Source organism: Bos taurus, chromosome 29 (genome assembly GCF_002263795.3).
Source record: "Bos taurus isolate L1 Dominette 01449 registration number 42190680 breed Hereford chromosome 29, ARS-UCD2.0, whole genome shotgun sequence".
In the NCBI taxonomy this organism is placed as follows: domain Eukaryota; kingdom Metazoa; phylum Chordata; class Mammalia; order Artiodactyla; family Bovidae; genus Bos; species Bos taurus.
This window is the reverse complement of record NC_037356.1, coordinates 37,023,223-37,041,533: the sequence shown is the minus strand read 5'-3', so window position 1 is coordinate 37,041,533 and position 18,311 is coordinate 37,023,223. Positions and strand designations below refer to the sequence as shown.

Here is an 18,311-nt window from a genome sequence, read left to right as displayed (position 1 = left end):
TGAGTGACTTCTTCAAAATCATGCTCCTACACCTTTATCTAAATTCATCATGGCAGTTCCATCCCCTTTGCTATTATTCAGTTCAGAGAGGAGCTGGACTAAAGCAACTGGGCCAGTGTGAGGTAAAGAAAGGCTTCCCTTTGGCTTCTGAGAGAGAGAAACTGTTTTCTCCTGCTGGATGTGAACCAGGAAGTATGCATCTTACAACTTTAGAATTAAGATTCCAGAGGAAGACAGAAAGAATCTGGATCACTGATACTTGTCACTGAGCTGTTGAATCAATTGATCCAGAAGTCCCTTACTTGGGAACTTGCTGTTATAAGACAGGTTTTCTGATCGATTAAGCAGTTTGAATTAGGAGAGCTGTAATTTGCTGCAGAAAATACTGTCATGGAAATAATGATATAATCATAAAGTTTAATAAAGAAACACTGCTGTGTAAAACCCTTCAGTAGCATGCTGTTACTTACAAACTAAATTCCAAACTCTTTGGTAAGCTGGTTTAGCTGTATTAGAAATTGGTCTCGATTTGCTTCTCTGCCTTCATTTTCCAGTTATCTCCTCTACACACTTATCCTGTGCATACATGTGTGCTTGGTCATGTCGGACTCCTTGTGACCTCATGGACTGTAACTCGCCAGGCTCCTCTGTCCATGGGATTCTCCAAGCAAGAATACTGAAGTGGGTTGCCATGCCCTCCTCCAGGACATCTTCCCAACCCAGTGATCGAAACTGCATCTCCTGCATTGCAGGTAGATTCTTTACCACTAAGCCACCCTGGAAGCCCACATTATCCTCCAGGAATCCCACAAGTATCTATTCTTCTGGATCCAGGCAGAGTTTTAGGTTGCCTTATTAATATGCAGTTTTTTGGAGGGATTAATGATTGATTTTTATTTTGAAAGAATTTAGAGGTAAGGAGATAAGACTATAAGCCATTACAATCTATTAATATTTCCTTCTATCACTCTTCAGTGATTGTTTCTTTTATTCTATTAATGCAGTATACTATTAATATATTGATTGATTTTTTCAATTTAAAAAATTGTGCTAAAATATATGTAATATTTAACATCTTAATTTAAAAATTGATGTAAATTGTTTTAAAAGTGGTTTTAAACATGTACATTATATTGTACAACCATCACCACTATATATCTCCATAGTTTTTTTCATTTTGTAAAACTGAAACTCTAAATCCATTAAACAGTAACGTCACATTGGCTGTTCTCCAGTCTCTAGCAACTATCCTTTCACTTTCTCCCTTATAATTTTGCTTATTCTAAGGATCTCTTATCACTTCATGGGAAATAGATGTGGAAACAGTGTCAGACTTTGTTTTTTTGGGCTCCAAAATCACTGCAGATGGTGACTGCAGCCATGAAATTAAAAGACGCTTACTCCTTGGAAGAAAAGTTATGACCAATCTAGATAGCATATTCAAAAGCAGAGACATTGCTTTGCCAACAAAGGTTCGTCTAGTCAAGGCTATGGTTTTTCCTGTGGTCATGTATGGATGTGAGAGTTGGACTGTGAAGAAGGCTGAGCGCCAAAGAATTGATGCTTTTGAACTGTGGTGTTGGAGAAGACTCTTGAGAGTCCCTTGGCCTGCAAGGAGATCCAACCAGTCCATTCTGAAGGAGATCAGCCCTGGGATTTCTTTGGAGGGAATGATGCTAAAGCTGAAACTCCAGTACTTTGGCCACCTCATGCGAAGAGTTGACTCATTGGAAAAGACTCTGATGCTGGGAGGGATTGGGGGCAGAGGAGAAGGGGATGACAGAGGATGAGATGGCTGGATGGCATCACTGACTCGATGGACGTGAGTCTGAGTGAACTCTGGGAGTTGGTGATGGACAGGGAGGCCTGGCGTGCTGCGATTCATGGGGTCACAAAGAGTCAGACATGACTGAGCACTGAACTGAAATGAACTGATCCAGAAGTAGAATTGCTATTACATATGATAATTCTATTTTTATTTTTTGAGTAATCACTGTATTGTTTTCCATAAAGGTTGTACCATTTCACATCCTCAGTAACAGCATACAAGGGATTCAATTTTTTCACACCCTCACCAACAATTATTTTTTGCTTAAAAAATATATTAGCCATTCTAATGGGTGTGAGATACTATCTCATTGTGTATTTTTCAACTCTTATTTATTATTGTTTTTGTTGCACTGGTCTTCACTTCCTTAACTGCTTTCAAAAAATAAAATTTTCAGTCTTTGCTGAGAAGCTGTGTGTGCACATGTGCATGTGTGCATATGTGTGTTGGGGGATAAATCTTTAAAGCTCTGGGACACAGTTGGCAACTCTGCCTTAGCCATTGCTCCTTGCTTGCAGACAGCCATAGGTCAACCAGAGCTGGAAGACTACGGCATTCTGATTTTCCCTCGGCAAAATAAAAGTGTTAAAATGGAAAAGCACTTTATAGCCAAGAATGCTAACCATCATCTATGACTTCAACAAGTCATAATCATTTTGCAATAGTAACATCAAAAGATTATTTTGATCACTATAGTAGATACAGCACAATGAAAAAGTTTGAAATAGTGTGAGAATTAACCAAAACGTGACACAGAAGCATGAAGTGAGCAACTACCATTGAAAAAATGACAGCAGTAGACTTGCTTTATGCAGGGTTGCTACAAGCCTTCAATCTGTATTTTTAAAAAATGCAGTACTGGGAAGCAGAATAAAGTGAAGTGCATTGTATTTAACTCTAAGACAATACAGTCCCAGTTTGGGCTTGTCTTGTGTCCCCTGAGTAGATTCACAGAGTCTAAACCAGTGTACCACCAGGTAAGTTCCACCTAATATGTTTAAAAATACTGTCTGTTAAAATTGCTGTTACCTCGGAAATATAAAAAGAAAGGGAAGCTAGAATTTACTGATTGCTTACTCTGCTAGGTACTTTTCTAAATTCTGTACAAATATTAATTTATACAGACTACTCAATAAGACAGGTACTCTGAAATGGTTAAAAATCCTAGAACTATACAACCTCCCAAGACTGAATCATGAAGAAATAGAAAATCTTGACAGATTAGTAATGAGCAAGGATATTGAATAAGAAATAAAAAATCTAACAAGAAAAAAACATCCAAGACCACACAGCCACACTATGACTCTACCAAACATTTAAAGAATACCAATTCTTCAAAAAAAACTTAAGAAGACAGAACACTTCCATATTCATTCTATGAGGCCAGTATTCACTCTGTTGCCAGAGCCAGATAAGGACACTGCGAGAAAGAAAATTTCAGCAAATATTAGGAAACAAAATTCAATAGCACACTAAAAGAATCACACACCATGATAAAGTGGGATTTATCCCTAGGATGCAAGGGTAGGATAACATGTACATCTCATTAATAAAATGAAGGACAAAACACACCTGAAGTGAAGAAGGAAAAAAAAAAAATTAGACAAACTTCAAGGCTGTTTAGTGATAATGAAACTGAAGCTGTTAGTTGCTCAGTCATGTCTGACTCTTTGCAACCCCATGGACTGTAGCTCATCAGGCTCCTCTGTCCCTGGGATTCTCCAGACAAGAATACTGGAGTGGGTTGGCATTTCCTTCTCTAGGGGATCTTCCCAACCCAGGTATTGAACCCAGTTCTCCCGCATTGCAGGCAGATTTTTTACCATTTGAGCCACCAGGAAGGAATGTATCTCAATGTAATAAAGACTATATATGACAAATACACAGTAAACTTCATATTAGTGAAAAGTTGGACACTTTTGCTAAGTGAGGCATAAAATATGGGTGCCTTCTCTTGTCAATTCTATTTAACATAATATAAGAAGCTCTAATCAGAGAAATTAGGCAAGAAAAAGAAAGAAAATATGTCCAAATAGAAAGGAAGAAGTGAAATAGTCTCTGTTCGTAAGTGATGTGATCTTACATGTAGAAAACCCTAAAGAAACTGTTTGAACTGATAAATGAATTCAATAAAATTGTAGGATTCAAAATTAACATGTAAAAATCAGCTGTGTTTCTGTATACTAACAGAAACTATCTGAAAATGAAACAAAGAAAACCATCCCATTTAAAGTAGCATCAAAAAATACTTAAGAATTAATTTAACCAAGAAGGTGAAAGATTTGTACATTGAAAATTGCAAGACAGTGATGAAAGAAATTGAAGAAGACACAAATAAAAGATATCATGTGTTCATGGAATAGAACTAATATTGTTATAATTTCAATAATGTGCAAAGCCATCTATAGATTCAATCCAATTCCTATCAAAATTCCAGTGGCATTTTTCACAGAAATAAAAAAATTTCTAAAATTTATATGAGACAAATTCTCTGAACAGCTAAAACAATATTAAACAAGAAGAGCAAAGCTGGAGGCATCACACTTCCTGATATCAAACTATATCACAAAGCTATAGTAATTAAAATATTATGGTCAAAAGAGTCAGACACGACGGAGTGACTAGCACTTTCACATGCAACATTTAGAGTTAACAGGTTAGATATACAGCATGGATGGATTTTAAAAATATGGTGCTGAGTAACTTAGAGCATTACAAATACTTACAAATAGCTGTGAAAAGAAGGGAAGTGAAAAGCAAAGGAGAAAAGGAAAGATATGCTCATTTGAATGCAGAGTTCCAAAGAATAGCAAGGAGAGATAAGAAAGCCTTCCTCAGTAATCAATGCAAAGAAATAGAGGAAAACAATAGAATGGGAAAGACTAGAGATCTCTTCAAGAAAATGAGAGATACCAAGGGAACATTTCATGGAAAGATGGGCTCAATAAAGGACAGAAATGGTAGGGACCTAACAGAAGCAGAAGATATTAAGAAGAGGTGGCAAGAATACACAGAAGAACTGTACAAAAAAGATCTTCATGACCCAGATAATCATGATGCTGTGATCACTGACCTAGAGCCAGACATCCTGGAATGTGAAGTCAAGCGGGCCTTAGGAAGCATCACTACGAACAAAGCCAGTGGAGGTGATGGAATTCCAGTTGAGCTATTTCAAATCCTGAAAGATGATGCTGTGAAAGTGCTGCACTCAATATGCCAGCAAATTTGGAAAACTCAGCAGTGGCCACAGGGCTGGGAAAGGTCAGTTTTCATTCCAATCCCAAAGAAAAGCAATGCCAAAGAATGCTCAAATTACCACACAATTGCACTCATCTCACACGCTAGTAAAGAGATGCTTAAAATTCTCCAAGCCAGGCTTCAGCAATACATGAACCATGAATTTCCAGATGTTCAAGCTGGTTTTAGAAAAGGCAGAGGAACCAGAGACCAAATTGCCAACATCTGCTGGATCATAAAAAAAAGCAAGAGAATTCCAGAAAAACATCTATTTCTGCTTTATTGACTACGCCAAAGCCTTTGACTGTGTGGACCACAGTAAACTGTGGAAAATTCTTCAAGAGATGGGAGTCCCAGACCACCTGACCTGCGTCTTGAGAAACCTATATGCAGGTCAGGAAGCAACAGTTAGAACTGGACATGGAACAACAGACTGGTTCCAAATAGGAAAAGGAGTACGTCAAGGCTGTATATTGTCACCCTGTTTACTTAACTTATATGCAGAGTACATCATGAGAAACGCTGGGCTGGAAGATACACAAGCTGGAATCAAGATTGCCAGGAGAAATATCAATAACCTCAGATATGCAGATGACACCCCCCTTATGGCAGAAAGTGAAGAAGAACTAAAGAGCCTCTTGATGAAAGTGAAAGAGGAGAGTGAATAAGTTGGCTTAAAGCTCAACATTCAGAAAACGAAGATCATGGCATCAGGTCCCATCACTTCACAGGAAATAGATGGGGAAACAATGGAAACAGTGGCTGACTTTATTTTTTGGGGCTCGAAAATCATGCCAGATAGTGATTGCAGCCATGAAATTAAAAGATGCGTACTCCTTGGAAGGAAAGTTATGATCAACCTAGACAGTATATTCAAAAGCAGAGATATTACTTTGTCAACAAAGGTCCATCTAGTCAAGGCTATGGTTTTTCCTGTGGTCATGTATGGATGTGAGAGTTGGACTGTGAAGAAAGCTGAGTGCCGAAGAATTGATGCTTTTGAATTGTGGTGTTGGAGAAGACTCTTGAGAGTCCCTTGGGCTGCAAGCAGATCCAACCATTCCATCCTAAAGGAGATCAGTCCTGGGTGTTCATCGGAAGGACTAATGTTGAAGGTGAAACTCCAATATTTTGGCCATCTGATGCAAAGAACTGACTCATTGGAAAAGACTCTGATGCTGGGAAAGATTGAGGGCAAGAGGAGAAGGGGACGACAGAGGATGAGATGGTAGGATGGCATCACCGACACAGTGGACATGGGTTTGGGTGGACTCTGGGAGTTTGTGATGGACAGGGGGGCCTGGTGTGCTGCGGTTCATGGGGTCGCAAAGAGTCAGACATGACTGAGCGACTGAACTGAACTGAACTGAACTTAGAGAGTAGGACACATTTGTGCACAAACTCACACTATACCATCTACATGATTTACATATATATACACAAAAGAACACTATGCATTTAAAAAATATTTACAAACAAAAGAAATACTTACTAAACAGCAGGGGATGCTTCCTTGTGAAGGGAAATAACTGAGAATTGAGTATAGAGATAAAAGAAAATACATAATAAAAATTATTATTTTTTATTAATAGGTAGGAAATTAACAGATACAGTGAGGTAATTACAATGTTTTATAAGGTTCATATTGTGATAAAGCTATATGATGCCCTTCTTTTGTGGTTAGTAGAGTATCTGGCATGACACTTTGGGAGCTGGACCTTTTGGAAAACTAAGGGCCATTGTGTCTGGGAGAAAGTGATGAGAATGAAGACAGAACACGCCGCAATCTGATGTAATGGGTCAGGGGACTACAGCCTGTTTTGGACTGAGGTTCAGAGTCCTCTCTGAGTCAAGCTTTTATCCCTAATTACATATTACAAGACTTTCTTTGATCTTATCTTTCCCAAGACACTACACTGACATAGTCCAGATCTCCTTGTTTTTACCCTAGTCCATTCCCTTCTGGGCTAGTCTCGGGAACAAGTGCGTAGGCAGCGTTCATGCCTGACGCAAACCCAGTGTTCCAAGGTCCATGCTTTCAAGATTCCAGTCATACTCCCTTCTGGGTCTGGCCTTGGGTTTTGTAACAAGGCTATTATTATAAGAAAAACATGAAAGATAATCATTAACATAGTTTCTTAATATATGCTGTTTTTACAGGTGCTATTTCCGTGGAATTTTTCAAGGTTGTGAAAGTACATTATTAGGAATTCCCATTACATCTCCCCCTTTTTGTCTTTGCAGGAGTAAATACATTGACTGAGCAACTTGTTTCTTCGTCAATTCTCAGATGGTTTCTCTCATGCATCTGAGGACTAGACACAAAACAGTCAAAAATATACATCCTGATATTATGATACCAAGCAATCCTCCTCTTAAAGTTTTAATCTACATCATGGGGTTAAGTTTATGTAGGCTTTTCTCAATTTCTTCAAATAAATCAGTTTCTGGGAGTAGTTGTAAGTGAGCATTCTGCATATTAGAAATAGCAGCCTGTAATTGGAAACTAAGAATAGATTATTACGAACGTGTCTTCTCAAATGTTTAGATAATTGATCCCAAGTAAATGCACTTTGATTGTACTTACGAGGTGTGACGCAAGATGAAGAGATATTCCAATCACACAAGATGAATTTATAATTTAAAATTTTGTACTTCATCCCCTGGTAGGAGAACTGCATTTTCTAAATCAACCAATTGTTCATTAATTTCTTGGTCTATGTGGGTTTGATTGCCCCAGGCAGAACTTGAATTTTGGTGCCATTGCTGTACAAATGTAGTCATTTGTATAGTTTGATGAAGTGGCGCTCCAGCTACTGCTGCAGTCATGGCTATAGCAATAATTCCTGTAACAGCTGCTATAAGGAGTCCAATAAACCTTTTGAAACCTTGCAGTACTTTCTTTATAAACTTTAAAAGAGCATGTGTTTCAGGGGAGCCTTCCCAAGGTCTGGTTTGATTTACTGGAAGCCATATTCCCAATCTCCTTCTTAGTATAACAAATGAGTGATTAGAATTATAAAGTGAAGAATTTAGGCAGGTATATAATTTGCAATCCTGGCAAGAAAGTTCTTGTACACTTTCCTTGATAGAAATTGTTCCTTTCAAGAGTACATAAGGATCCCTCACATAAGCTTGGATATAAAATATCCAGTCTGTTCTGGTATTAAATGTCAATGAATAATTGGTTTAATCGGAATAATATCTATCCCAAATTTGGAGTTTTTTAAGACTTAAAGCCAATTTCCAAATCCCTCCTTGCCCTCTTCCTTGATCTAATTGTGGGAAGGGGGGTGACATGCCACTACCATGCCATATAGTTGGATGATCTGAATGAGTGGTAATATTAGTGTGGTTAAAGGCTTTATGTACCCGCCAACGCAGCCTTTTGTGAGGATTGATTTTGATGAGAGCAATTAGACATTGCATACCCCTTAGGGGACCAGTCCCATACAATTGCATAGGAACTATTAATAAATCACTCCCTCAGTCCCACTGCAATTATCCCACTGAATTCGATCTTGTTTTTCAGTCCACAGCTTGCGATGCTCACATAAAGGTATGTCTGATTTGGTGTCATTATTGGGTTCTGAGTCATTATAAGCAAAACTCAGACCAGAGAAAAGATGTAGCTGAATTTTAGTATAGTTATGATTTAAAGGATTAGTGGACAGCCAGGCTTGCATTGATAATTTAAGACATCCTATAGCTGGTCCTACACAAGTTGGCCAGGATTCATACCCATAAGTAACATTGAAGGGAGTCCCTTCCTCTTATTTAAAAAGAGGAAGGCATGTATCTTCAGGTCCTGGTATCCAGGAAGAATCATTAACATAAACAGGGATCATAGAATCCCCCCAGTCAAAGGGTTTTAGTAATGGGGGGTTAGGTATACATGCCCAATAAGTATTTTTAGATTTAGCTGTTTCTAGGGGTATACACGGGAGAAGGCAATGGCACCCAACTCCAGTACTCTTGTCTGGAAAAATCCCATGGACGGAGGAGCCTGGTAGGCTGCAGTCCATGGGGTCGCTAAGAGTTGGACACAACTGAGTGACTTCACTTTCACTTTTCACTTTCATGCATTGGAGGAGGAAATGGCAACCCACTCCAGTGTTCTTGCCTGGAGAATCCCAGGGGCGGCGGGGCCTGGTGGGCTGCCGTCTATGGGGTCGCACAGAGTCGGACACGACTGATGTGACTTAGCAGCAGCAGCAGCATCGGTATACACACTACAGTGGTGATAAGAGCAAACATGGAAACAGCCAGATTGTTAGGAGTGACAGCTTTCCCTTCATTTTCCAAGATCTCCTCTGATTTCTGTGTTAACCTTTTAATTTGTCCACAAGTGGGGATCTTGTTCTGATGCGCCAAAGGGATGGGAATCATTATCTTTGTCTATTTCAGACTCAGGCTTTCGAAACTCATTACTGGGGGCTCTATGTCTCATGTGAAGATGATATGGTTTTAGAAAACCATATCAAAACCCGCATGATACAGTTTTAGAAGGCACAAGGGAATCCAAAGGGGTGTTTCTGAATCACCTGGCGAAACCCCTTCCCCAGGTTATCAGATTCCCCCTATGCCATGAGCGTGATACTGGATCATACCAACCAACAGCTGGTTTGGGGTGAATTTGTTGTTGCTGTCATTCCTTTGTAAAATGTCGTTCTGCCACAGTGAAATCATTATCTGGATGCAAAAAACTAAAAGTAAATAATACTTTATATAATTTTGCTGTGGGGGAAGTGACATTCCATCTCCCCCTTTTTGTTTTTGTAACATCTCTTTAAGAGATTTGTTAGCTTGTTCTACAATAGCTTGTCCTTGGGGATTATATGGGATTCCTGTATGATGCTTTATAGACCAAGCCTTTAAAAAATCCCTAAAAGCAGAACTAGTGTAAGTCGGGCCATTGACTGTTTTTATAATCTGTGGGAGGCCCATAGTAGCAAAGCAGCTATGCAAATGTGAAATAACATTTTGTAGATTCTCCAGAGCAAGCAGTTGCCCATATAAACTTAATATCAACTGTGACATGCACATAAGAAAGCTTTCCAAAGGATAGAATGTGAGTTACATCCATCTGCCAAATCTGATTTGGCTTCAGGCCACAGGGATTACCTCCCAAGGCTTCTGTTGGAGACGTGGTTATCGCAACCCTCTGGCATGTAGGACAAGTCCACACCATCTGTTTAGCTTGAGTCCAAGTGATATGAAACTTGGTTTTTAAACATTTTGAATTACAACATGTCAGATTATAAAAGGCTGAGGCCACTGTAAAAGCTGGAAATAAAAGGATATCAGCTTGAGCATTTCCTTCTGTTAAGAGCCCTGGTAAATTAGTATGAGTCCGAATATGAGTAATGTAGAATGGAAACTGTTGGTGTCTGCTGCTGCTGCTAAGTCGCTTCAGTCATATCCGACTTTGCACGACCCCATATACAGCAGCCCACCATGCTCCGCCTTCCCTGGGATTCTCCAGGCAAAAACACTGGAGTGGGTTGCCATTTCCTTCTCCAATGCATGAAAGTGAAAAGTGAAAGTGAAGTCGCTCAGTCATGTCCGACTCTTTGCGACTCCATGGACTGCAGCCTACCATGCTCCTCCGTCCATGGGATTTTTCCAGGCAAGAGTACTGGAGTGGGTTGCCATTGCCTTCTCTGGTTGGTGTCTAATCACCTGTTGTAAATCTGTAAAAAGTGTATACAATGTGGATGAAGTCAGTTCAGTCAGTTCAGTCACTCAGACGTGTCTGACTCTTTGCGACCCCATGGACTGCAGCGTGCCTGGCCTCCCTCTCCGTCACTAACTCCAGGAGTTTACTCAAACTCATGTCCACTGAGTTGGTGATGCCATCCAACCATCTCATCCTCTGTTGTCCCCTTTTCCTGCCTTCAATCTTTCCCAGCATAAGGATCTTTTCAAATGAGTCAGTTCTTTGCATCAAGTGGCCAAAGTATTGGAGTTTCAGCTTCAACATCAATCCTTGCAATGAATATTCAGGACTGATCTCCTTTAGGATGGACTGGTTAGATCTCCTTGCAGTCCAAAGGACTCTCAAGAGTCTTCTCCAACACCACAGTTCAAAAGCATCATTGGTGCTCAGCTTTGTTTATAGTCCAACTCACATCCACACATGACTACTGGAAAAACCATAGTCTTGACTAGATGGACCTTTTTTGGCAAAGTAATATCTCTGCTTTTCAATATGCTGTCTAGATTGGTCATAACTTTCCTACCAAGGAGCAGCATCTTTTAATTTCATGGCTGCAATCTCCATCTGTGGTGATTTTGGAGCCCAAGAAAATAAACTCTGTCCCTGTTTCCACTGTTTCCCCATCTATTTGCCATGAAGTGATGGGACCTGATGCCATGATCTTAGCTTTCTGAATGTTGAGTTTTAGGCCAACTTTTTCACTCTCCTCTTTCATCAAGAGGCTTTTTAGTTCCTCTTCACTTTCTGCCATAAGGGTGGTGTTGTCTGCGTATCTGAGGTTGTTGATATTTCTCCCAGCAATCTTGATTCCAGCTTGTGCTTCCTCCAGCCCAGTGTTTCACATGATGTACTCTGCATGTAAGTTAAATAAGCAGGGTGATAAATGCAGCCTTGACACACTCCTTTCCCAATTTGGAACCAGTCTATTGTTCCATGTCCAGTTCTAATTGTTGCTTCTTGACCTGCATACAGATTTCTAAGGAGGCAGGTAAGGTGGTCTGGTACTCCCATCTCTTGAAGAATTTTCCACAGTTTGTTGTGATCCACGCAGTCAAAGGCTTTAGCATAATCAATGAAGCAGAAGTAGATGTTTTTCTGGAATTCTCTTGCTTTTTTATGATCCAGTGGATGTTGGCAATTTGATTTCTGGTTCCTCTGCCTTTTCTAAATCCAGCTATACTATTGAATCCTAGCTTGAGGGATTTTGAGCATTACCTTGCTAGCAAGTGAAATGAGTACAATTATGTAGTAGTTTGAACATCCTTTGGCCTTGCCCTTTTTGAGGATTGGAATGAAAACTGACCCTTTCCAGTCCTGTCGCCACTGCTGAGTTATCCAAATTTGTTGGCATATTGAGTGCAGCACTTTAACAGCATCATCTTTTAGGATTTGAAACAGCTCAGCAGGAATTCCATAACCTCCACTAGCTTTGTTTATAGTGATGCTTCCTAAGGCCCACTTGACTTCAGATTCCAGAATGTCTGGCTCTAGGTGAGTGATCACACTATCGTGGTTATCTGGGTCATTAAGATCTTTTTTGTGCAATTCTTCTGTGTCTTTAGTGGCTCAAGTAGTAAAGAATCTGCCTGCAATGCAGGAGACCCAGTTTTAATCCCTGGGTTGAGAAGTTCTCCTGGAGAAGGGAATGGCAATCCACTCCAGTATTCTTGCCTGGAGAAACCCGTGGACAGAGGAGCCTGGCACGCTATAGTCCATGGGGTCACAAAGAGTTGGACGTGACTGAGTGACTGACACTTCACTTCACTGTATAGCACAGGAAACTATATTCAGTATTTGTATTAGCCTAATAATCTGAAATCTGACAAAACATGATCCACTGGAGGAGGGAATGGCAAACCACCGCAGTATGCGTGCTGTGAGCACCTCATGAACTGTATAAAAGGAGAAAAACCTATGACACTGAAAGATGAGTCCCCTGGGTCTGAAATATGCTACTGAGGAAGAGCAGAGGAGAACTACTAGTAGCCCCAGAAAGAATGAAGTGGCTCAGCCAAAGCAGAAATGACACTCAGTTGTGGATTGTCTGGTGATGAAAGTAAAATTCGATGCTGCAAAGAACAGTATTGCATAGGAATCTGGAATGTTAGACCTATGAATCAAGGTAAACTGGACGTGGTCAAGCAGGAGATGGTAAGAATGAACATTGATATCTTAGGAATCATTGAACTAAAGTGTATGGGAATGGGTGAATTTAATTCAGATGACCATTATATCTACTACTTCAGGCAAGAATCCCATCGAAGAAATGGAGTAGCCCTCATAATCAACAGAAGAGTGCAAAATGCAGTACTTGGGAGCAACTTCAAAAGTGACAGAATGATCTTGGTTTGTTTTCAAGGCAAACCATTCAAATTCAAAGTAATCCAAGTCTGTGCCCCGACAACTACTGCCAAAGAAGCTGAGGTTGTTCAGTTCCATGAAGACCTAGAAAACCTCCTAGAACCAACACCAAAAAACAGATGTTTTAGTCATCATTGGGGTTTGGAATGTAAAAGTAGGAAGTCAAGAGATACCTGGAGTAACAGGCAACTTTTGGCCTTGGAGAGCAAAATGAAGCAAGGCAAAGGCTATCTGAATTCTGCCAAGAGAATGCACTGGTCATAGCAAATAACTTTTTCAACAACACAAGAGACGACTTTACATGTGGACATCACCAAGTGATGAATACTGAAATGAAATTGATTATATTCTTTGTAGCTAAAGATGGAGAAGCTATACACAGTCAGCAAAAACAAGACCTGGAGCTGTGGCTCAGATCCTCAGCTTCTCATAGCAAAATTCAGGCTTAAACTGAAGAAAGTGGGGAAAACCACTCGGCCAGCCAGGTACAACTTGCAGGGGAGGTGATGAATAGATTCAAGGGATTAGATCTAGTAAACAGTGTGCCTGAAGAACTATGGACAGAGGTCTGTAATATTGTACAGGAGCCAGTGACAAGACTATCCCAAAGAAAAAGAAAAGCAAGAAGGCAAAGTGGTTATCTGAGGAGGCCTTACAAATAGCTGAAGAAAGAAGAGAAGCAAAAAGCAAGGGAGAGGTGTATCCAACTAAACACAGATTTCCGAAGAACAGCATGGAGGGACAAGAAGACCTTCTTCAATGAACAGTGAATAAAACTAGAAGAAAATAACAGAAGGGGAAAGATTAGAGGTCTCTTCAGGAAAATTGGAGATATCAAGGGAACATTTTGCCCAAAGATGGTCACAATAAAGGACAGAAATGGTAGACACATAGATACTGAAGAGATCAAGAAGAAATGGAAAGAATACATGAAGAACTGTACAAAGGAGATCTTAGTGACCTGGATTACTACAGCGATGTGGTCAGCCACCTAGAGCCAGACATGCTGGAGAGAGAAGTCAAGTGGGCCTTAGGAAGCACTGCTGTTAATAAAGCTAGTGGATGTGATGGAATTCCAGTAGAACTATTCAAAACCCTAAAGGATGATGCCATCAAGGTGTTGCACTCAATATGTCAGCAAATCTGGAAGACCCAGCAGTAGCCACAGGACTGGAAAAGGTCAATCTTCATCCCAATTCCCAAGAAGGGTAGTACCAAAGCATGCGCTAACCATTGGACAACTGCACTCATCTCCCATGCTAGTAAGGTCACGCTTAAAATATTGCATGTTAGCCTTCAGCATTTTGTGAATCAAGAACCTCCAGTTGTCCAAGCTGGGTTTAGAAAAGGAAGAGGAACCAGAGACCAAATTGCCAACATCCACTGGATCATAGAGAAAGGTAGGGAATTCCAGAAAAACATCTACATCTGTTTCTTCAACTACACCAAAGTCTTTGGCTGTGTGGATCATGACAAACTGGAAAACTCTTAGAGAAGGGAATACCAGACCATCTTACCTGTCTCCTGAGAAACCCGTATGTGGGTCAAGAAGCAACAGAACTGTATGGAACAACTAATTGGTTTAAAATTGAGAAAGGAGTACGACAGGGCTGTCCGCTGTCACCCTGTTAGTTTAACCTATATACGCTGAGCACATCATGAGAAATGCCAGGCTGGATGAGTGACAAGCTGGGATCAAGATAGCAGGAGAAATATCAACAACCTCAGATATGTGGATAATACCACTCTAACGGCAGAAAGCAAAGAGGAACTAAAGAGCCTCTTGATGAGGGTGATGGAGGAGTGAGAGAGATCTGGCTTAAATCTAAATATTAAAAAAACTAAGATCTTGGCACCCAGTTCTATTACTCATGGCAAATAGAAGGGGAAAATTTAAAATCACTGTAGATGGTGACTGCAGCCATGAAATTAGAAGGTGTTTGCTTCTTGGCGGGAAAGCTATGACAAACCTAGGCAGTGTGTTGAAAAGCAGAGACATTGCACTGCTGCCAAAGGTCAGTATAGTCAAGGCTATGGTCTTCCCAGTGGTCACATACGGTTTTGAGAGCTGAACTGTAAAGAAGGCAGAATGCCAAACAATTGATGCCTTTGAACCATGGTGCTGGAGAAGACTCCTGAAAGTCCCTTGTATAGCAAGGAGATCAAATCAATCAATCTTAAGGAAGAGCGACCCTGAATTTCACTGGAAGGACTGATGCTAAAGCTGAAGCTTCAGTATTTTGGTCATCTGATGAGAAAAGCCGACTCACTGGAAAAGTCCCTGACACTGGGAAAGATTGAGGGCAGAAGGAAGAGGACATCAGAGCATGAGATGGCTGGATAGCATCACCAATGCAAGGGACATGAACTTGGGCAAACTTCAGGAGATGGTGAGGGACAGGGAAGCCTGGTGTGCTGCAGTCCATAGGGTCACAAAGAGTCAGACATGACTGGGTGACTGAACAACAAAAACCACTGAAACCTAATAATCTGAAAGAATGTATGTGGGTGTGTTTTTATATACATGCATTATATATGCTTATACATATAATGTATATTATATAGTATATATATATAACTGAATCCCTTTGCTATATGCTTGGAACTAACACAATATAAACACTACTCTTCAATTAAAAATGCCCCAGTTTTCAATAGAAAAAAGTGTCCACATATCCCTGATACAAATATTTGGAGTTATAAATCCATTTAACACACCACTACACAAAATTGGCTCTATGAAAACAGAAGCCTTTTTTGGGGGCTGTCTTCATGGACACACACTCTGCACAGTGTCGGGGGCTCCTGCACTTACGAGGGCTCCGTGCTTGGTTTAAGGCTGTGCTGTCAGCATCCACATTCTTAGTAATTCTTACACAAGGATTCCTGTATTTTCATTCTGCCCTAATCCCTGCCAACGATGTAGCTCATCCAGTCTCTGGCAATTGTGCTGTCATAAAACTGGGGAAGGGGCCTTGATCTCAGAACAGAAAAATCCGTAGAAACTCCCTTAGGCTCATGGTGTAACCCCCATGTCCTGGTGTAACTTTAAAACATATATTTTGCTATTAGAGGGCTGGTAATCCTATAGAATCCTAAATTTAATCCTAAATTATTAACAATTGACCTAGACATACAGAAAGAGGTCAAGTTGTATCACCAGGGCAAACTGTTCCACCTCAGATGGAATGGTCAAACCGAGGCCTGAGATGTGGGAAGTGTCAGGTGACATGGTGGTCTCACCATGTGCCCCCTGGGCAGTGACTCAATTTGCTCAAGGAACAGCTTTCACTGGGAGGTGGACCTTGGTTCCAGCACAAGCCTTCCCTTTGAAGGGAGCAATGCACGGCTTTAAAACTGCTCAAAGATGCATAATGGAGCTCATCACCTTGAGTAACATGATAACGTATGTCCCTATAGTTAACTAAGAGAAAGGAAATAACCAAATATTTAATAAATCCTTATCTGTAAAAAAAATTGTCAAGTTGACATGTTACACTTAACGGACTTTACAAATCTGAAATTTAAAGAATCATCCTATAATGCTCCTCATTGTTAATTATTTGAGAAATGCACATCAAAACTACAATGAGGTACCACCTCACACCAGTAGAATGGCCATCATAAAGAAATCTCCGAGTAACAAGTGTTTCAGAGGGTGTGGAGAAAAGGGAACCTTTTGAGATTGTTGGTGGGAATTTAAATTGGTGAAGACACTGTAGAGAACAGCATGTGGTTCCTCAGAAAACTAAAATAGAGTTACCATATGATCCAGGAATTCCACTCCTAGCCATGCATCAAGACAAAGCTATAATTCTAAAACATACATGCAGTATTCTAAAGAATCTGTGCATACTGGCTGCAGATCTGACAAGAAACCTTTACTCTCACATGCGAGATATCAAATTTGCCTTCACATATTGCCTGCTATATGTAGACCCTTGGTTCATACTCCATGTAACCACACACTGTCATGCTGCTGCTGCTGCTAAGTCGCTTCAGTCGTGTCCCACTCTGTGCGACCCCATAGACGGAAGCCCACCAGGCTCCCCCATCCCTGGGATTCTCCAGGCAAGAACACTGGAGTGGGTTGCCATTTCCTTCTCCAATGCATGAAAGTGAAAAGTGAAAGTGAAGTCACTCAGTCCTGTCCGACTCTTAGCGACCCCATGGACTGCAGCCCACCAAGCTCCTCCGTCCATGGGATTTTCCAGGCAAGAGTACTGGAGTGGGGTGCCATTGCCTTCTCCGACACACTGTCATAATTAAGTCCAATTTGAATTTTAGCCTTAATTTTAGGGTGTAGTTTCCCTCCAGCAGTGCAGGAGCATTCCCTTTTCTCCAGGCCCTGTTTCCCTGGTGCTAAGTCGCTTCAATGGTGTCCGATTCTTTGCAATCCTATGGATTGTAGCCCTCCAGGCTCCTCTGTCCATGGGATTCTCCAGGCAAGAATACTGGAGTGGGTTGCCATTTCCTGTTTCCCTGGTATGACATATCAAACCTCAAAGACTGTTACCTATTGATATGAGTGTCAACTTCATTTAGTTCAGTTTGATCAAAGAAGCAAAAAATCTGGGGGAGGGTGGCAATTTTTTCTGTTTTCTTCTTGAGGAGAAATGAAACTGTTAGAAGAAAAAGTACCTGTGGCTCGTGTGCTCTTTGAGTCACTCATTGTTTGCAGGAATTTGCTTTTATTTTCTTTCAAGTGTGACCTTTCATTCAATGGTAATAACAGAATTAGAAGAAACTAGTTTGAAATGATGGCTGGTTTCTACCTAGAAAATCTGAACCAAAGGAACTAATGGGACCGCAAAAATCAGGGTGCCAAGCTTTTAAGAATATGTTAGATTGCAAATAATAACTAGTATGGTTGAAATTTCAACAACACATTTTTATTCTGATAAAGAATATACTTTTCCAAAAGGTTTCCAGAGTGGTCACCTCCTGCTGGAAGCCTGGGATGCTGGAATCATGCCACACCCTGTGTGCCTTTACACGACACTGGGCTGCATACTATAAAAAATTCCTGCCTCTCCCATGGATCCTGAAGGTAGGAAAAAAGCAAATTAGCTAAGATGGCGATGTCAGGCTCTCTCACCCCACAGCCTCTCGTTCTGGCCCCATGTTTTGTAAATACATGGTTACGTATCCGCTGAGCGCACTTAC

The 18,311-nt window shown here is 40.6% G+C and overlaps 1 long non-coding RNA gene across 2 annotated transcripts in view; it reads left to right on the top strand.

Annotated features, from left to right (window-relative positions):
• LOC101907707 (uncharacterized) overlaps positions 1-18,014 on the top strand; it is a 32,072-nt gene extending 14,058 nt beyond the window's left edge. For both annotated transcript variants that reach the window (XR_240655.5, XR_009493357.1), the window contains one exon: positions 555-18,014. This is a non-coding gene — a long non-coding RNA (uncharacterized lncRNA). The remainder of the gene's footprint in view (positions 1-554) is intronic.
• Positions 18,015-18,311: the final 297 nt, after the last annotated feature.